The sequence below is a fragment of the Diabrotica undecimpunctata genome, chromosome 2 (assembly GCF_040954645.1).
Source record: "Diabrotica undecimpunctata isolate CICGRU chromosome 2, icDiaUnde3, whole genome shotgun sequence".
NCBI classification, from domain to species: Eukaryota; Metazoa; Arthropoda; class Insecta; order Coleoptera; family Chrysomelidae; genus Diabrotica; species Diabrotica undecimpunctata.
The window spans coordinates 168,283,878-168,303,626 of record NC_092804.1 but is presented as its reverse complement, the minus strand read 5'-3'; the positions used below and the strand labels follow the sequence as shown (position 1 = coordinate 168,303,626).

General features: G+C 35.2%; 1 protein-coding gene and 5 non-coding genes across 8 annotated transcripts in view; 2 read left to right on the top strand and 4 right to left on the bottom strand.

Annotated features, from left to right (window-relative positions):
• Sarm (sterile alpha and armadillo motif) overlaps window positions 1–19,749 on the top strand; it is a 368,252-nt gene that overhangs the window by 109,059 nt on the left and 239,444 nt on the right. The window lies entirely within an intron of this gene.
• TRNAA-UGC (transfer RNA alanine (anticodon UGC)) lies at window positions 3,705–3,776 on the top strand. Its single transcript has one exon. It is a non-coding gene; the product is annotated as a tRNA-Ala (tRNA).
• On the bottom strand, window positions 3,977–4,048 carry TRNAA-UGC (transfer RNA alanine (anticodon UGC)). Its single transcript has one exon. It is a non-coding gene; the product is annotated as a tRNA-Ala (tRNA).
• Window positions 5,408–5,479, bottom strand: TRNAA-UGC (transfer RNA alanine (anticodon UGC)). The gene has a single exon. It is a non-coding gene; the product is annotated as a tRNA-Ala (tRNA).
• On the bottom strand, window positions 5,962–6,033 carry TRNAA-UGC (transfer RNA alanine (anticodon UGC)). The gene has a single exon. It is a non-coding gene; the product is annotated as a tRNA-Ala (tRNA).
• TRNAA-UGC (transfer RNA alanine (anticodon UGC)) lies at window positions 6,109–6,180 on the bottom strand. Its single transcript has one exon. It is a non-coding gene; the product is annotated as a tRNA-Ala (tRNA).

Below are 19,749 nucleotides of genomic sequence, written 5' to 3'. Positions count from 1 at the left end.
ATGTTGAACCTCTGAAGACCATTGAATAATATTTTGAGACTCATCATCACCATCATCATCTTCAGATTCTTCTTGTAAATCTAGATCGTCTGTCCGATCATCTTCATCACAATATAAATCTTCATCACTTGCGTTACTATCGTCATGTGAATCTTCTAATAGGTGTAATAATTCATCATCTGAGATTGGCTGAGAAGTTTCCCACCTACCTCGTTTAGAAGTCGAAGGTTGGCAATATTCATCACCCATTTTACTGAACACCAAAGGCGTAGAAAATATTACTGAATGCATAGCAAAATAAACCGACGGGATTGTATTATGATAATACAACAAATTATTGGAAATGCAATATAATCTAAATACATCTGGTGATTCTTTCAAAGCTTACCGATGCTTTTACTTTTATTACTTTACAACCTTTTATTACAGCTAATTTTGTCGTTTTCGAGCACGTCTTGCTTGAATATTTGAAAAGTAAGCAATGAAATTGAGGGTCGGCAGATAAAAAATCCGCTGAGATAACGTTCATATATTGTCATATAGTCAAAGACCGCGCGACTCGCCTTGGTGGCCTCTGAGGCTATATTCACTGAACGCGACAGTTGCGTTGTCGGACTTGAACGTGTTAAGGTAGCCCTAGATCCTAATTAAAGAAATGGTACCATAATTTTTAACTAAAAATATTTACCTGTTTTTAATAATAAACTCAAATGTAAATACAATTTAATAACATTTGGGAATTTATATAAAAAATGTATTAACTCAAACGATTTATTGTTTTTTTTATATACAATAAATTTAAAATTAATAATTATACCTGATTCTATTCTTTTTTTCATTAATTTACTGATACTTACGCACAAATTAGCACAAATGTTTTTTTAATATTCGGCCGTGACTTCGCAAAAAAATATTCTATGAATTTCCACCCATCACCTAAATTGAATTACATCGCATGCAAAATCTTCTTTCTGCATCAATGCCCCTATTTTTTCTATTAGGGTTAGATCCGGATGAAAGGGTGGTAGAGGCAACGTTAAAATGTCATGTTCTGCTAAAATTTGGTTTAATAAATATGTTTTACAAACTAGTTGATTTTGCTGGATAGAACAATTTTTCAGCAAGCCACTTCAATATTGCATCTTTTTTCCAAAAAAAAATTGGAACGGAATCTAAGAGTGCATTATGATCCCTGAACAGGTTGGGGTGTGTCACCTTGTACGTCGGTTTGTATCTGGGTTTTATGCTTAGTTTTTTCTTGTACAGTCCTCCTTTTAGGAGAATAAGGTCTTCTGTAAATCAACTTATTCTTACGGGTTGACTGTTTCTTTGTTCTGAGTTCTGGAAAAAAGGATAAACTGGTCTTACACAGCCATTTCTATTGGTGCCTTTTACTGGTGCCTCTTGTCAGGGCATCTCCTTCTGTTGGATCATTTCCATGAACTTAAGTCATCATGTACTCAGTGCAGGTTGTCATCATGAGTATGGCTTCTATGTTTGTCCTAGTTTCTGATTTTTTGGGGGTTTTTGGGTCGTAGGGTACTTTGCTGCAGGGTCTTAACTTGATCGGGTGTGTCTGGATTCATCTGCTTGATCTGAGTGTTCTATGAACATGCTACGAGACGCATTTTGCCAGATTATATTTCTTATATTTTTGATTTCTTCCCTTATATTTTCCACAATTTCTTCAGTATTCATAGTTCTGACAGTTTTCTTTTTATTTTCATCCAGGTGTTGACTAGAGTTACTTGCAGTTGACCTTTCACAGATTTTTTTATATCTTTCAATGTTCAAATACCTTATTTTTATATTTTATGTCTTGTCTATGTGTTGTCTTCTTTGCTTTTTTTTAGCTCAGATCTTTTGTAAATCGTCTGCTATTAGAGCGGCACGTGTTACACTCACCGCTGCTTGGTCACTACAGCAAGCAAACAAGCAATTTATTTAAACCCAGCCTCTGTGAGACTTGTTCACCCCTTGAAAATGACTATCGGGTGTAACAATTCATTGGAGCGAGGTGTATTAATTCGTGTATTAACAGGAATCGCTCCACCTCGTTCCAATGCTCCAGACCATCTCTTTCCTCCCTATAGCACTCTGATGCGCAATAGGGGCATAACTATCAGCCAAATGCTCTTCATGTGGGTGAGTCCTGGGTAATAGAACTACAACATGGTTCCCTAATCGATCCCTAATCCTCAACTGCTTGCTCTGCGCTGTATCCAGTTCGGAGATTTTTTGATCAGGGGGTTGGGCCCTACGTGCCCGGGCTTTTGGTTTTTGTTAATTTTTTTGATAACTGGCTCCGGTTTTTTTTTATGTTTTTTTGGTGGCCTAAGCCGTTTTTTATGTTTGTTTTTATTTTTTTTTGTAGGATATCCTGACAGAAAATCTTATTGGTAGGGCCTATACAGTGTTAGTGGTTCTTTGCATTGATATAGCTACGAACTATCCTCTGATTTTAATTTATCTTTTCTCTCCGGGGTAAATTTTTATTTTTAATTGGTAGTTTTCCAGTTCCGCAAATTTTGTTCTGGCTTTTTCGGTTATCATGTCGATCACCCTGACTTGTTGCAGTTCCCTGAATAGAAATTGTTCAGCAACGTATCTCGGTACGTTGACTGCTTCTTTTAGGCTGCTGTTATAAGCCGCTTGTATCCTCTTCTTGACGCTTTTGCCATGTTGGTTTTTTGTAGTGTGGCGTTAACGTACTTTTTAAATTTTGGTTGTTTATCCATTATTATTCCCAGCTATTTAACCTCGCTTTTCCATTCGATGGGGTTGTTTTGCACTGTCAGGTGTTCCTCTAGCTGTTAGTGTCTCCTTTAAAGAGCATCGCTTACGTTTTCTCGAAGTTTATGGAGATTTTCCATTGTATACTCCATTATTCAATATTTTCCAACGCTGTTTGCAAGTTATTTACTGCTATATCTACTAACCGCGCTTTCTGTGTCATCGACATAAAAACTGAATAAAGTTCCTGGTGTTCTTGGAATATGGGCGGTGTATATTGCATACAGTAGTGATGACAGGACTTGTCCTATCCGAACTCTGAAGCTCCCGTTGCTCAAGTACGAAGAGCCTAGTCTCATCTCGCCTGAGTCTCGTCATTGCTCCACTGTGTCCATAGCCTCTCATTTTGTAAATTAGCCCTTTATGCCAGACTTTATCGAAAGCTTTGCTTACGTCCAGGAAGGCTGCTCCTGTATATTGTAAATCCAGCTGCTATGTACTCTGTTAGTCTGAGTACTTATAGCTCTCTGGAGTGTTCTGACCGGAATCCAAATTGTGCCTCTGGTATTATTTCTAGCCTGTCTGCTTCTGCTTGGAGTCTACTGAGGATGACTCTCCCTACAATCTTGCTGATTGCTGGAAGTAAGCTTATCGGCCTGTAGTTTTGCGGAATGTGTTGTCCTCTCCTGGTTTTGGTCTCATAATGACATGTCAATGTCATGTCAATGTAACATAAACAATGCATAACAAATGAGATCTATAGCGTTTATAAAACGGTTTTTTTATATGATGAGATGTATCCCATATCTAATTTTCTATATAAATATAAACTTGTAAAAAAATGAAGTCTCTCGACATCTTCTCCATTTATAAATATATAAACAAACAATTTATGATTACCATTAACAATACAAGCTAGGTAGTCTAGGTACATCCGCTGGATCTTTACACAAAAAATTTGTTTCACATGTGGGGATGTAGCTCAGTGGTAGAGCGTTCGCTTTGCATGTGAAAGGCCCCGGGTTCGATCCCCGGCATCTCCAGCTTTTTTGTTTATGTTTATATTTTAATTTCTTATTAAAAACAAATATTAAGAAAGTAAATCAAATTCAGAAACATATTTTTTCACACAAATATTTTAAAATCGATATTTTAATTTGATCTTTAACACATTTTAAATTCGGAGCGATGTTTATAGAAATACACCATTTCCCGGCAAATTATAAAGCAAACTAAAAACATTTGGAGATGCCGGGGATCGAACCCGGGGCCTTTCACATGCAAAGCGAACGCTCTACCACTGAGCTACATCCCCATGTCAAAAATAAACTGAGCTATTTATTGTATGCACAGTATAAATTTCACAATAAATTAAAATAGCGTACAAATAAAAATTAATTGGATATATTGGAATACATGTGTAAGGATTGGAGATCCTACACATACACATCCTAAGGAGATACTTCCTTAGGATGCTTTGCCCTCTTCAAGGAATGCTCTATTCTGTCGAATAGGTTTTGGTAGTTTATAAAACATATGTTAGAGGTTTAGATATCACAGTTAACATTTCTATATCTTTAAAATAAACCCCGAGTGAAGATTAGAAAGACCGTGACAGATCCTGGGTGGCCAATCTTAGGAAATGGATTGGACGTCAACTGATCTATTTCGAGCTGCTGTGAATAGAATAAGATGGACCAATGTGATCACCAACATATCTAGAAGATAGACACTTTTAGAAGAAGATGAATAGGACTTCTCGTGTACGCAAAGTGTCATCGAATCCATATGTGTGCGTAAAGCATATTTATCAGATTTTTTGTAGATCCCACTTAAGAAGTGTTTTTCGTAAATGGCTCATAAGAATCATAATTCTATAGTTGTTTAATTTTTTCGCGTTAGATGTTTTGGTAAAGTTTATTTCATCAAGTTTAAATGAAAGGCTTGGCGCTCATCTTTAAAGGGTTTTTTTCTCTTTCCTATTAAGTATTTGAAGAGAAGAATGAAAATGTCTTTGAAGAATATTTTTCACACACAAGTTGATTCCAGAAAATGCTGTAATCGTAATGGACAACGGCACTTCGTGTGTCGAGGTTTCTCCTCGCATCATGAAGACTTGTGGTAGCTTAAATTGAAATGAAATGCTGTTTATTTATATGGCTGTTATAGTAACATAACATGCCCGAGTACGCTAGTAGCTGCCTCAATTTGAAGCAACAAGAGGTCAGAAGACTTCTCGTCGATGGTGAATTAGGTGAGCTGCGAGCTTGCTGGAACAAGGATTTATTTCGACAATCCATCTATAGTTTACCCTTTCAAAAGACCATCTACTGCACTTTTTACGTAGAGAAAAGATGTTCAAATGAAAGCAGAAAGACGCGTAAAAGAATGGTGGTGCTCGAATTGAAAAGAAATGTCTACTTCAGAAAAGTCTACCTTCATTACAATCTTTGTGTTGTATTTTTTTTATTTTTTGACAAACATATGTTTTATATGTAAAAAATATAAGTAGCGAATTATACATATTATGTAGTATTCAGATTATCTTAGTAAATAATGTCTATTTTTTTATTTATCCATGACATATTCTCTTCATAAGTCACCTCCCTATATGAGCCATTTGTGCAACAAATATTTGTGGCCCGTATTTGGAGGTTTTGCTATAAAATATTACTGGAGATGCCGGGGATCGAACCCGGGGCCTTTCACATGCAAAGCGAACGCTCTACCACTGAGCTACATCCCCATATTAATAACATATTACCATAACCACACTGTGGCACAGAATTAATAACCACACAGAAGCTGGAACATCAAGGACCAAGATATTTGAATACATCATTATTATTATAAACTGAGAAACAAGTATTTTTACTTACACTTACAGGTTCCCCGTGTAAGTAAAAACACTTGTTTCTCATTGTATAATTCTGTAAGTGGACCAGTGGCGCACCGAGGGGGGGTTTTGGGGGTTAAACCCCCCCCCCCAGGATCCTATTCCGACACTGTTACTTACACATTTTAAGGACTCAAAATGGAGGTAACATTATAAAAAAAAATTTGGTGACCAACCAAAACCCCTCCCAGAGGCAAATTCTAGGTGCGCTGCTGAGTGGAACACGAGGTCAAATATCTTGGTTCCTTCAACATCAAAGGAACCGACTTTCAGTTTCGCTTCTTTCGGTGACAATGTAACTCTTTCATAGATAATACAAATAAAAATACTATTGGAGATGCCGGGGATCGAACCCGGGGCCTTTCACATGCAAAGCGAACGCTCTACCACTGAGCTACATCCCCATATTAAATACGTTTTAAATTAGAATAATCACACTGTTATGATTATTTCACAGTAAATATAAATAAAAATATTATTGGAGATGCCGGGGATCGAACCCGGGGCCTTTCACATGCAAAGCGAACGCTCTACCACTGAGCTACATCCCCGATAAGACAGTTACTTGATCGCGCCATTGGCGGGTACACCCACTTTTATAAATAATTATTAAATGACTGAAAGTGAACATCTAATTATTTGACATTTCTGCTTAACAACTGTTTTACAAATTTCTTTTTAAATTAAACAGATATCAATATACGTAGTGTGCAAAGTTTGGCCAAATGCAAAATTTGGTTACTGTTACCCCCAGAAATTTTTAGTTTTGTTCCGATGTCGTGGTTTGATTAAACCAGACAAAATTTTCTTTACTCAATTCTCAAGTTGTTTTATCAAGTCTACCAAACGTATACGTGCACTACGTTCTATTTATTTCGAACTTCAGAAATGACACGAGAAATAAACGTTATATCGTGCTAAAAAAAGTCAATTTTGTTTCTCTCTCTGATTTATGGAGTGACCATGGGTTCGCCTATCTGAGCACCAATAACAAACTTAGTATTGGAAATATTAGAAACAACAGTCATCTCTAGATTGAAGTACAACATACATTTCTACAAACGATATGTTGATGACTGCTTACGCTGCATTCCGGTCATGAAATCGATTATACTATTCAAATGTTTAATAATTTCCATAATAACATTCAATTTACTTACGAACCAGAAGATACTTTTCTTGATTTAAGTTTAGTGGTGCTCCTTTTTTTTGCGGAGCGAGGGGTGTGGTAAACGTAAGGACGAATGCGTTTGAAGTTGTAGAGATGGAGTGCTGAAAAGCTGAGGTTCAGAAGGTGGCATGTGTGATAAGGAGCGCACAAGAGGAATTATTTACAGAGAAAGCAAAACAATTAAAAGGGAGGTACTCCAAGGTGTTAACAGCCAGTGTTACCTGGGAACAGCTCTTAGGAATTAGCGTTTTTGGCTTGCAGTTGTTAGTTGCGATATTTTATGGGGATGTGAGGAGAGCAGTGTCGTCAGCATACAGAAGTAGGGCTTCCAATCTATACTGAGAGCGGGGGATGTCACTGTTGTAGACTGTGTATAGTCCTGGGGTACTCCAGCTTGTGGAGTGAAGGGTGAGGATAAAATTTTGCCAACTTTGATCCGGATCTTCCGATTAGAAATATAGGAATTTATTAAAAAGGAAAAGACAGTTAAGATTTGATTTCACGTACAGGGCGCTTGCGCATCCGCTTATACGTATTTCGGCCCAATAGGCCTCATCAGAACGGCTTCGCAATCGCTCTGAACGTGAAATAAATCTTTTCTATCTTAGGAAGTAACTCTAACATGGCTTCGTATAGAGGCAATGTAGCGACATCTGATAATAAAATCGTAGACTAATTTTCGAAACCAAATTCAGAATTTCGCTTTAATCTGTGCCTTCTAAGAATTGCAAGGCAAAACAGACGTTGATAAAGATGTTAAGAGAGACATGGGGAATCTAAAAATTGCATTCTACAACATATCTCCTCAACTAAGCAAAATTCTTAGCGAATTGGTTTCTAGTACTCGTACAGAGTATATCGAAATAAAAAGGAAAAGACAGTTAAGATTAGATTTCACGTACAGGGCGCTTGCGCATCGGTGACATTTGGTTTCGAAAATTAGTCTACGATTTTAGGAATTTATTAGTTTAACGAAAGGTGTGGGCAGTCCAGCAAGGTTTAGTTTTTCGACCAGGGCTGGTCGAATGCCTTTTGGACATCTAGTAATATACCTATGACGTGTTTCCTTTCGTTAATTGATTCTGAAATGAAAGTTGTTGCTTCAACCAATGCATTTTGTGTGTCTAGCCCTGAATCCGAATTGGTAATTAGGAATGACGAAGTGAGCGTCTAGGAATTCTACGAGTCTCTCCTTAAGGATCCTCTCGTAGACTTTACCTAGGGTGCTCAGTAGTGAAATGCGTCTATACGATTCAGGGTTGGTTAGGGGTATCCCTTGTTTGGAAATCATGAATGTGCTGGCCACTTTCCATAAGATTGGAAAATTTCCCCACAATTGACAACTCCAGTGTTATAAATTATGGTAGAAATCATTACTTGTACAGATTTTTAAAAAAGTGAGGAATTGATATTAACACTGAGAATATAGTGATCATTTTGACATTAAACAGTCTTCACCGGATTATTTTGCGTTCAAAACTGTAGTACTGGAAATACAATAAATCCGTAAATTTTAGATTTTAAATTAAATTTGAATTATTTTAAGTTTCTGTTTTATTACAATGGAATGAGAATAACTTGCAAATAATAATTTCTATTATTTTTTAATTTTGTTCAAAAAATAGGGAATCTCTGGTAAGAATTGGTAACTCTAATCTGTTGGTCAATAGACCAACTCTCTAACCATTTTACCAACTCTACACAAAATAATTGGTTTCGGCCAGAACCTAACTTTTAATTTAGTAAAATATTTTAGTACTGAAGTCAACTAGTCACATATAAGAACTAGCTTTATCTCGTATTATCTCATAACTTAATATGTCTTTCATGTTTTGCGTTATTTTCCGGTTTTAAACGCACTCATCACTGTATACTAAAATAAACTTAATGGTCATTAATAATATTACTCCACCGTTTATCTGTCTGCTTCGTGAAATCTATGATCTAGCTATAATCAGAAACATTTTGATCACACATTTCAATAAGAAAAAACATCAAATAAAAGTTTTCGGCCATACATTAAATATAATTATTAACTGGAACTATTTCATAATAATTATTAGTGTCTTATGCAAAAAAGCAATTTACCACTTGAAACAAGTGCATAAAAACTTCCGCCTACATCCTACTACTCATACGGATATTCATGTATAGTAAGAACGGATTCATGAATGAAATTGTTAATGCGATATTGCAAAATGAGTCACTGCTTAAAAATCGTCTAAAGAAATTAAGTAATAAAAACTGGACAATCAATGCACCAGACTTTCGCATGATTCACGGGCCGATCTCGATTCGTAGAACACAAATCTAAGTAATAATTGATTGAGTGAATCATCGATGAGAATGGTGGTGTTGTAATTGAATAATTTGTAAAATTTGTAAATGATTGGGGAAGTCACCAGGTAGGTAGGTACGTATATTAGGATACAAACATTTCAACTTTTTCTTCCTTTATACAAGCAATTTTGCTTGTTCATTGTTGCCTCTAGGTTATGTCAAAAAAGACACTGGATATTCGTGAACTATTAAATATAAAGAAATTATTAACTTACCCCTATGAAGATTTGAATAATATAAAGGATTTTAGGAGCAGAAATTCCACTTTAAATGCACCAGAGAGATGCATAAAAAGATGATTCCTTTTCTATTCCTTTAAAGTGAAACTGATCTGACAAAAGTCAAGAGGTATCAACTGACAAATATTTTGAAGAGACTTGGAGTAGGCCACAGTATATATGTGTAAAGAATAGATATGGGGTCTGAATACGAGGAATAGAATCGAAACAAGTACAAATTAAAATTAAAACAATTAGACAGAATATTTAGTAGACAGAAGGTTGAGCGCCAATTATTTTTAGAATAAAAATAGTAAAATAAAACAGAAAGTTAAAAAAATTAATAAAACCAATAGAAATCGGAATAAAACAATTATTTAAAGAAAAATATCAAAAATTTGACGTTTTTAACGTTACAAGGTACTTTAGATAGTAGGTACAAGGTACTAAGATGTTTGCTTTAATTTTTACCCAGCTGTTCTTGACTCCATTGCTTTGGATAATAAATATGTTTCTGCTATTTTTTTGGTATAAATACCTTGTTGTGTCGTCCTGCAGATTTTCATCTTATATCTTTGTGGTGTAATCTGCAATTTTATTTTCATGATATGTACGTGTTTTCATTTGGATTTTGCACAATACTAGCTTATTATCGCTTCCCATATCTGCCGATGTTAGTGCCCTTACATCCAAAATTTGGGAAGTAAGTAGCTCTCTATTTGAAAGAATATCTATATTTGCGATCAGTATAGCTATCCTAAATTTACTTGCAGCTATTTGGAATAGTCCGGATGTGGACCTATTAAACCACTTCCTTAGCTTTTGAAGCCAAGATATTCTTCTTCTTCCTGGTCCTCTCTTTCCAAATCCCTTGTCCTCAAGATTGAGTTGCCAACAGCCATATCTGTGTTCATTTCTCATAACATGACCAAGATATTCCTCTGTAATACCACATCTCGAAGGCCTCGAGCTTCCAAGCTTCAGCGCGTCCATCCTCCCTACTCTGTATAATAATGTAGAAAATACAGAACATCTGATGATAGAGATTTTGTTCACTTTGAAGTGAAGAACACTTTGTTTGAAGAACACTTGTTCTTCACATTTTTTATATATTCTGTTATGTATCACTTTTAAAAACGTTTTTAATAAGTGGTTCATTAGACTAATTATTCTGTAGTCTTCGCATGTATTTGCATTAAATTTTTTTGGTATAGTTACGAAGGTCAACTTTAACCAGCTTTGGGGAATATCTCCAGTTATATATATTTTGTTAAATATAGTCGTTATCTATTTTATTCCTTATTCGTCCACAAATTTCAGGAATTCTGTATAAAATTTATCAGGCCCTACAGCTAGCTTTAGCATCTTTAGTTTTTCTAATAGCTGACGTGACTTCTTCAATGGTAATCGGGGGTCCTGTTTGGAATTCTATGTCTTCAATGGCAATCTGCCTTTCATCTGCAAATTTTACTTCCGCATATTTCTTCCAAGTGTCTAGTCTCTCTTCCACACTTAATGGTGGATTACCTTGGTTGTTTGCCAAATATCCAACTCTTCTAGGCTTGTATAAGCCTGCAGCTTCTTTAACTTTTTTGTGCATATTAAAAGAATCGTGTTTCTGTTGTAATAGCTGTATTTCTGCATATTGTTCTCTCAGCTGTATGATCTTAGCCATTCTGATTGCTTTTTTGATCTCTTTGTCTATTCTTTTGTATAATGTCTTGTCCTGATCTTCCATCATATCTAGAATCTCATTTGTCATCCACGATTTTTTCTTAATTTTTGGTGGTTTGAGGAATTTTTCTTGTATGTCTTGTGAAACTCTATGAAATTTTTCAAGCTCCTGGTCTATTAAATTCGTTTCAATAACGGTATTCAAATTGCTGTGTATATACTGTTTTACACTCTGTTCTGTGCGTTGGTCTTTGAGTAGCCTGATGTCATATTTTGGGTTGACACTACGTCGAATCTTCTTTAGCCTGACCCTCATTTTGCAAATCAGTGGGTTATGGTCTGGCTTGATATCGGCTCCTGGGTATGTCTTGACTGATGTATTATTCTTTGTGAGGGAAAAATAATACGTTATTCATTTGGAACACAAACACAAACAAAAAAAATGTAATTGTATTATTTTTCTTCATTCCAGGGCTTAGGCATTTGCTGCCCATTTTCAAAATCTTCGTTTCATCGTTTTAAATTAAGTCCTACATTTCTTCTTCCTTTCCCTTTTACAGCACATTTTTTATAAGAAATTATGACGATTATTCAGTTATTTCATTAAAGTTTAGAATTTTGTACTAGACTTAGTAATCGGCGAAAAACCTGTTTATGTTTTTTTGCCGCCTTAATTTACCGATCCAAATTTTAATTGAAAACAGTTAATCTCGAATCCTTTCATTGTTTAACACATTGATTTAAATTGCAATAATATGTTCATTTAAGCAGTAATTGCCTCCCAAGGCTCCTGCCTAAATACACTTAAGACAATTATGTAATTTATTGCAAGTTTCCTTCCGAGTGGACTAACCTGTTTGTAGGACACGATGTAGTTCTATCACTTTATGAACGAGATAATATCTAGGACCTTGTAATTACATCAGGTTTTATATAAATAAGAGGTACGCGCAACGATGCTGTAACGAACCTCAAGGTTTGTAATACAACAATTGTATGGTAAATTCAATAAACTGGCGAAAATTGTTTAAATATTCAGGTAATCCAATTCATAATTTCCCTGATTTTAAGTTGGTCCAGCAACCGTGAAGCAATTATACATATCATTGATTAATACAGTATACTCCCTCTATAACGAACACGGTTATTACGAGGTTTCGCTTATAACGAGGTACATTTTAGATGTCCCGTGAAATTTATATTGAACTATAACCCTCTATAGCGAGGCAAATTTGGTTATAACGAGAGAAAATAAGATATTTTTATGTTTTTGGCTTGGCCGTGGCTATAAATAACTACCCTTTTTAACTGCCCCGCAATAAACTTAACTGCCGTCCGCAATAAACTTCTTTACAATAAATACAAACTGTTTCACATCTTTGGAAAATATGATAGATATAATGTTACTGGACAATTTAAAGCAGTCAAAAATGACAGACTTCGTCTAATTGCAGAAGCAATAGTTTATGTTATCCTTGAAAACACGCTTTATACATTATGTAGTTGGAAAAAAATGTAAGTACAGATTTTTAGTTTGAACGTATATCATTGACAATAAAAGTAAACAACTCTTTTTTGTTTTAATGTATTTCATTGTCAATAAAAGTAAACAACTTTTTTTCAAAAACGCCATTCAAACATTTATCAGCATCTTATATTGCTCCGAATGGCTTCACTATAGGAAGTTAATGTTTTAGAAAACTACATATTCATATGTATGCACAGTATTATTGTTATCTGATATAACGAGATCGGCATATAACGAGGTAATTAGTCTGCCATTTCAGTTCTAGTTATAGAGGGAGTCTACTGTAATATCACATTAAACAAAGCATTTTTTTCAGTTGTCACGGAACATAGTCAACTTCACATTTTACCTGAAATATAAGCTTTTTCAGCATATTAAACATAAAATTTAATACACAAGGCAAGAATATCTAGACCAGTACCTCAGTAGTGAACTCGTTACTGAGAAAGATACCAAAAATTCGGATTGAAAAGGACCAAAAATCTCAAAATGCCAATCTTAATCAATCCTCCCATTAACAAAAAAAATGGAAGTTGGGTCATCACTAGTGACTTGAAAGTATGAACTAAAAAATGTCTAAAATATGCACAAATAATATTCAAATATACATTTATAATTATTTAGATATATTATTAGGCACTTTTGTAAAAATAATTTTAAAGTTAGTTGAAACTAACTCCCCAGTCCCTATGATCCCTAGATACTCCACCTTCTTCAGCGCGTACTATTATACCGATGGGGTACTATTATCTTAATTGAGTGTCATTGTGTGAATATCAGAGAAGATCGTTGGGAATAAAATATTAGAAGACGATACCATCGAGGAAAGCTGGGAAAAACTCAAAAATAACATAATTAACGCAGCAACAGAATCACTTGGAGAGAGGAAAGTAACGAACACTAACATATCAAAAAAGTAAACACCATGGTTTAGAGAGGAAGTGAAGACAAAATTTGAAGAAAAGAAGAAAGTCTTTTTACAATACAAAACATAACAGGCATACAACCATTATAAAAGAATCAGAAATGAAACGAATGCGTTAGTTAGACAAATAAAAAAGGAACACTGACATAGCTTCTCAAAACAGATGGAACACGACTTCCATGGAACATAAAAAGAAATATGGAGACTGATCAGAGGACAAAGAAAAGAAATGAACAAACTAATAAAAATGAAAAACATTCAGAAGGAATGGAAGGAAGGAAAACATGGGTAAACTACTTTCTATCCCTATTTGCTAAAGATGATGATACTGAACCAACACCAGAGGTGACGACAAAAAAAGAAATAAATATTGAGGAGGAAGAGGTAAAGGATAAAGCATTAAGGAAATTAAAACAGAAAATCACCAGGAGAAGACAGAATACCGAACGAACTCCTAAAGTACGGAGGACCAGATCTGATCAAACAACTATTAAAACTAATTCAAAAATAATAGAACGAAACAGAATTCCCCACGAATGGAGATCAAGCTTCTTATACATTTCTTCAAAAAGGGAGACAAATCGGATCCGGAAAAACAGAGGAATTAATTTATTGAACACGACACCAAAATTAACAACCAAAGTGATAACAAATAAACTGAATGAAATTTTAACACTAGCAATGTTTTAGGTCGGGAAGATCATGTACCGACGCTATATTTATAATGAAATAAGTGCAAGAGAAATCATTAGAATACAACAAACCGGCATATCTATGTTTCGTGGACCTTAAGAAGGCATTTGACCACGTCAAATTAACGGATGTTATCCACTTATTGTACGCAAGAGAGATAGATACCTCTACGAATAATCAAAACGATCTAAAATATCTACCAAAACAACAAAATAAAAGTAAAAGCAGAAAAAGGACTAACCGACCCTATTGAAGCTGGCAATGGGATAAGACAGGCAGATTCCCAGAGTCCTCTATTGTTCAATCTGATTATGGACGAAATAATAAAAAAAGGAAGAACTAAAAAAGGATACAAAATCTGAGAAAATCAACTTAAAATAATTTGCTATGCAGACGACGCAATACTACTCTCTCAAAATGAAGATGATTTACAACGTCTGCTGCACCAATTTAATATAACCGCCAAAAAATTCAACATGCTACTGATAGCTCGCAACTGAAGTGGAAGATCAAGTGAATAGAGCAAACAGAGCCGCAGGCTGCCTGAATGGAACAATATGAAGAAATAAAAATATCGGAAAAGAAATGAAAGGACAAAAAGAATGTCAGAAACAGCAGAGATGAAAACGCTTAGAAAAATTGATGGTAAGACATTATATGACAGAGCTAAAAGTACAGATATACGACGTAGATGCATGCTGGAGAACATCAAGAACTGGGCGAGATATGGAAATGTAGAATGGAACGATCATATATGCCGAATGATAACAAATAGAGTAGTAAAGACGGCAAGAGACGGTTCCTCAATAGGAAGACGATCAGTAGGAAGACCACGAAAACGATGGAACGACAACTAACTGGAGGCATATTGAAAAACAGACAGAGGCGTATCTACATAAAAAGAAGAAGTAGAAGAAAAGTGTCATGTGAAAGATCTGGGAAATGAGACCATCACATGTGGTCTTCCTTGAGAAAGAACCACAATAGAGTGCGTCCATTTATATTGTCGTCAATTTGTTATGTTGGGCCCATTAGGTGTCCGAACTTCTGGGCTATGCTCTGTGTAAGTACTAAGTAGGCCCCCTTCCTTGTTATTTGTTTTGTTGTTAGTATTTTTATGTGGAATATTCCGTTTTTGTTAGCTTTTAAATTTTTTTTTGTATCTACATAAAAAGAAGAAGTAGAAGAAAAGTGTCATGTGAAAGATCTGGGAAATGAGACCATCACATGTGGTCTTCCTTGAGAAAGAACCACAATAGAGTGCGTCCATTTATATTGTCGTCAATTTGTTATGTTGGGCCCATTAGGTGTCCGAACTTCTGGGCTATGCTCTGTGTAAGTACTAAGTAGGCCCCCTTCCTTGTTATTTGTTTTGTTGTTAGTATTTTTATGTGGAATATTCCGTTTTTGTTAGCTTTTAAATTTTTTGATGACCGACGCCGTTTTTATAGGTTTTTATTATTTTTTTAGGAAAGAACTAGATACTGTCAACTAGGTGTAATCCGCGAAGGTGCTAGGTCTTCTGCGATTTCGTAGAACTACACTACTATTTAGTGCCTTTACATTACCAAGTAATTGTTATTTTGATCCCTTGTTATTTTATCGATAGACGACATTATAACATTTTTAATGATTCTCTTTCTCTTCGATCATCATCATCATATTTGGCTCTATAACCCTGTGTGGGTCTTGGCCTGTTCAAGAATTAGTCTCCATTCCCCCCTATCTTTCGCCCTGGATTTTCAATTTCTGACCCCTAGATTACTGAAGTCATCTTCGACTTGAGTTTTAAATCTAGATCTTGGCCTACCTCTCTTCCTGGTTCCTACTGGCCCTTGATATAATATCTATGTTTGGGGGTTTCCAATGTCCATTCTTTCAAGGTATCCTAGCCACCTTAGTCTATTAATTTTAATAGACCGGACAATGTTGCATTTTTCATAGCATTGATACAACTCAAATTTGTAGCGCCTGCGCCATATCCCGCTTTCTTGTACTCCTCCGTATATGTGCCTAAGTATTCTTCTTTTAACAGTTCTTCGTCGCTTTTTACCATAGTCCATATCTCTGACGCGTATGTCAGGACAGGTTTAATAAGAGTTTCATATATTACTATCTTGGTTTTGCTGCTAATTATGTGTGATGTTTAGAGCTGCTTTAGTCCAAAGTAAGCTCTGTTCGCCAGGTATATTCTTCTCTTAATTTCTACGCTTACTAAGGTTGCTGTTATTTAGTTGCGTTCCAAGATATATAAACTCCGTTCTTTTGTCACCAGATCTTGTGGTGCCGCTATTTGTGTGCTGTTCGTGACCTTCATTTATTTTGTTTTGGATACGTTGACCTGCAGTCCCATTGTCTTCGCGGTTTTTTCTAATGTTTCAAAACCTGTATCAGGTCTCTTTTTGTCCGTGTTACTATGTCAATGTCATCTGCGTAGGCCAATATCTGGACACTTCTTTTGATGATCGTACTTCTGGTTGTTATGCCCAATTTCTCTATGGCTCTTTCTAGCGCGATGTTAAACAATAGGCACGATAGACTGTCTCCCTGGCGTAATCCAGTATGTCTTTGAAAAAACCTTGATACTCTGTTTTGCACCTTGACTTTGCACTCAAGTTTCGAAATAGTTGCCTTTACCAATGTTATTAGATGCGACGGAATATCTAGTTCTACCATGGCTCTTTCTCTTCCATTGCATTTAAATGTCTATTTTTAAAACTTCTCTCAGACATCTGTTCTGAGTTGGTTAGATCTTATTCTTATTCAGTATGGGTAGTATTTATCAATCTGATTTTGGTTTTGAAGGTAAGTTTGTGTCTTCTTCTTGTGAGTCTCTGGTGTTCGCTTAAGCAGTTGCTGCTTTGTGAGTCGTGACGTTTACGTGACGAGTAAACTTCAGGCCTTTGTCCATTATGACTCTTAAAAAAAATAGATATGTTACTTCATCCCTCTTCTCGATGGGTCTGTTTAGTACTTCTATGGTCTTCTGATGTTCGGGCGGTGGACCAGAAAAATCACTGTGTAGATACCACAAGCGGACAGAAGAAGAAGAGATAGACGACCTGCACGATGGTCATACAACGTCAAAAAAATCAATGGGAAATGGCTGCAGAACTGTAAGAAATTAGGGGAGGTCTGTGTTCAATTTTGGACAAGAAGACTAGATGATGATGATGATGTATTATTTTAACAAGGGCTTCTTTCCATCGATTTGGGAGAGCCTGAATCTAATCATGGCGTTTATTATGTTTTCGTAGGAACATATCTTAGAGCCTGTATCGATAAGAATGTTAAAATCTTATGTATTTAGTAGCCCACTGTATGGCGTCGAAGAGTAGATTCTCAAGCAGGGCCATATAAAAAGCATTGAGAGTTGTCGAGTATTACAAATAAGTTGTGTCGACAGAATCACAAATGAAGATCGAATGATCAAAAACCGAAATAATACTAAATATAAACAAGAGAAAGTTGGAATATTCGATGAGAATTAGAGAGGACAAAAATACACATTTCTACACAATATAATGTAAGAAAGGATCTGAGGACGAAGAAAACTCAACAGGATGGTTTTTTATCCATTCTAACTCTTTTCTTTCATCTACACATTTTGGAGTTTTATCAATTATTCAAAATTTTTCTTCCTGGATTTTATCTCCAGATTTTATTTTATTTTATTTTATTTGCATTTGTCCATGTCTCTTATGGATCTCCAATAGCTAATGATACTTAGCGTGTAGCTAAATTTATGTACATAATGAAACTTAAGTGTAGAAATGATCTTAGTCAATTTAAGTTAGAAATAAATTAATCATTGTTCTACTTTAATCTATTAATAATAATCCAAATAGGATAATAATAAGAAGGGTGTGTCAGAAGAACATTATATCGTCAGTCTGGGTATTTTTTTTATTTGTATTTCGAATCTACAGAAAAAACACTCGTACTGATGTATCAGAGATTCGTGGAGGTCATTATTTTAAGCCAATTCTTGTACGAGAAGATACATATACGACACCGTTGTGGTAGATGTACAAAAATAAACTTCAAATTTATTATTCTCGGAAAGAAGTGTAGTCTCACTGGCGACACGAGATCATACAGAACTGATAGGAAATTGGTAGTCTGCCAACTAATTTGGTTTTTTTTTTGTTTTTATATGTCAAAGCATGAAATGTAATGTTCCTATCTAGGTGTCAGAAACATCAAATAATCAAATTGAAATATGTTACACAAACTGTTATTTATATGTTCCTAAGAGGATTGTAAAGAGTAAAATGGTTGAACACTAATTAGGTACAAAGTTAAGTACACGTTTGCGAAGACTGAAAAGAAAAATAAGCACCTTTTTAAATACAGAACTGTTTGAGTTGCAAATTATAATTTTCTAATGATGAAAAGGTTGCTGGTGTGAGCAAATATTAATGAATGTTAGGGAAAAGGGCCTTATACTCACAATCTGTATTAAGACAAAGGTTGAACAAAAGGGTTCGCAAGTTATACAGCATCTTCAGGCCCTCAAGAAACTAAAGACTAAAATAGATGGTATATTTAAGCCAATGTATTATATACAACCAAAAAATTATTTAAAGTGGCACTAAAAATATATAGGAATTACAATATCAATTAATATAAAAGTGATATGAAAGTATAAAAGTAGAATAAAAATGAACCAGCTTCAATCTGATGTTAACTTGTTACCTATACGTTGTATAGTTATTTTATATACTAAATAGCCTCAGCTGCTAGTTGAAAGAGCTCTGTGGCGCACCCAAGGGGGGTTTTGGGGATTAAACCCCCCCTCAAGGCATATAAAGTAAAAAATATATAAAGAATAGTAGGAAAATGTAACTTGTCTTACACACACACAATAAAAAAAATCCATAACGTTAATTGAATAATTAAATTACCACTTTAAATATGTAGAACATAATAATTGTTGTATAAATACACAATATTAATAATATACCTAATATTAGGCTTATGACAAAAGTAGAGAGAACGAGTCTGTTGCGAGTAGCTTGCGCCTACAGGACTGTATCTGCGGCGGCGGCCTTGTGGACTATCACGGTTTGTGTTCCTCTGCATGTGTTAGCAGTAGAAAAGAGAGATCTCTATGAGAGAAGAGAGTATTTGACAACAGCTATAAAAAAAAGAAGAAAGGGAAATATCAATGCAAAAATGGCAAGAAGAGTAAAACAACAAAGAAGATGTTGACCAGTGGACCAAGATGCTGATCCCGAGCCTAAAGGACTGGGTAGATTGTCTGTTTTAGGGCGTATCTTCATAGGTTCAAAAAGACAGATACAGATAAATGCCTATACTGCGAATACTCCGACATTGTTACTCACACAATGCTGGAGTGTAATAGATGTACAGTGGAGAGAAACAGAATGTATAAAGAAATAGGTATGAACCCTGTGACTGTAAGAGAGAAGATCGTGAAGATGACGGGAAGTACGGAGGGATGGAATAGTGTTCACAATTAAATCCTAGCAGTCATTAAAAAGAAAGAAGAAAAAGAGAAAGACCAACCGGGCCAACGACAGAGATAAGATCTAATTACTATTTTAA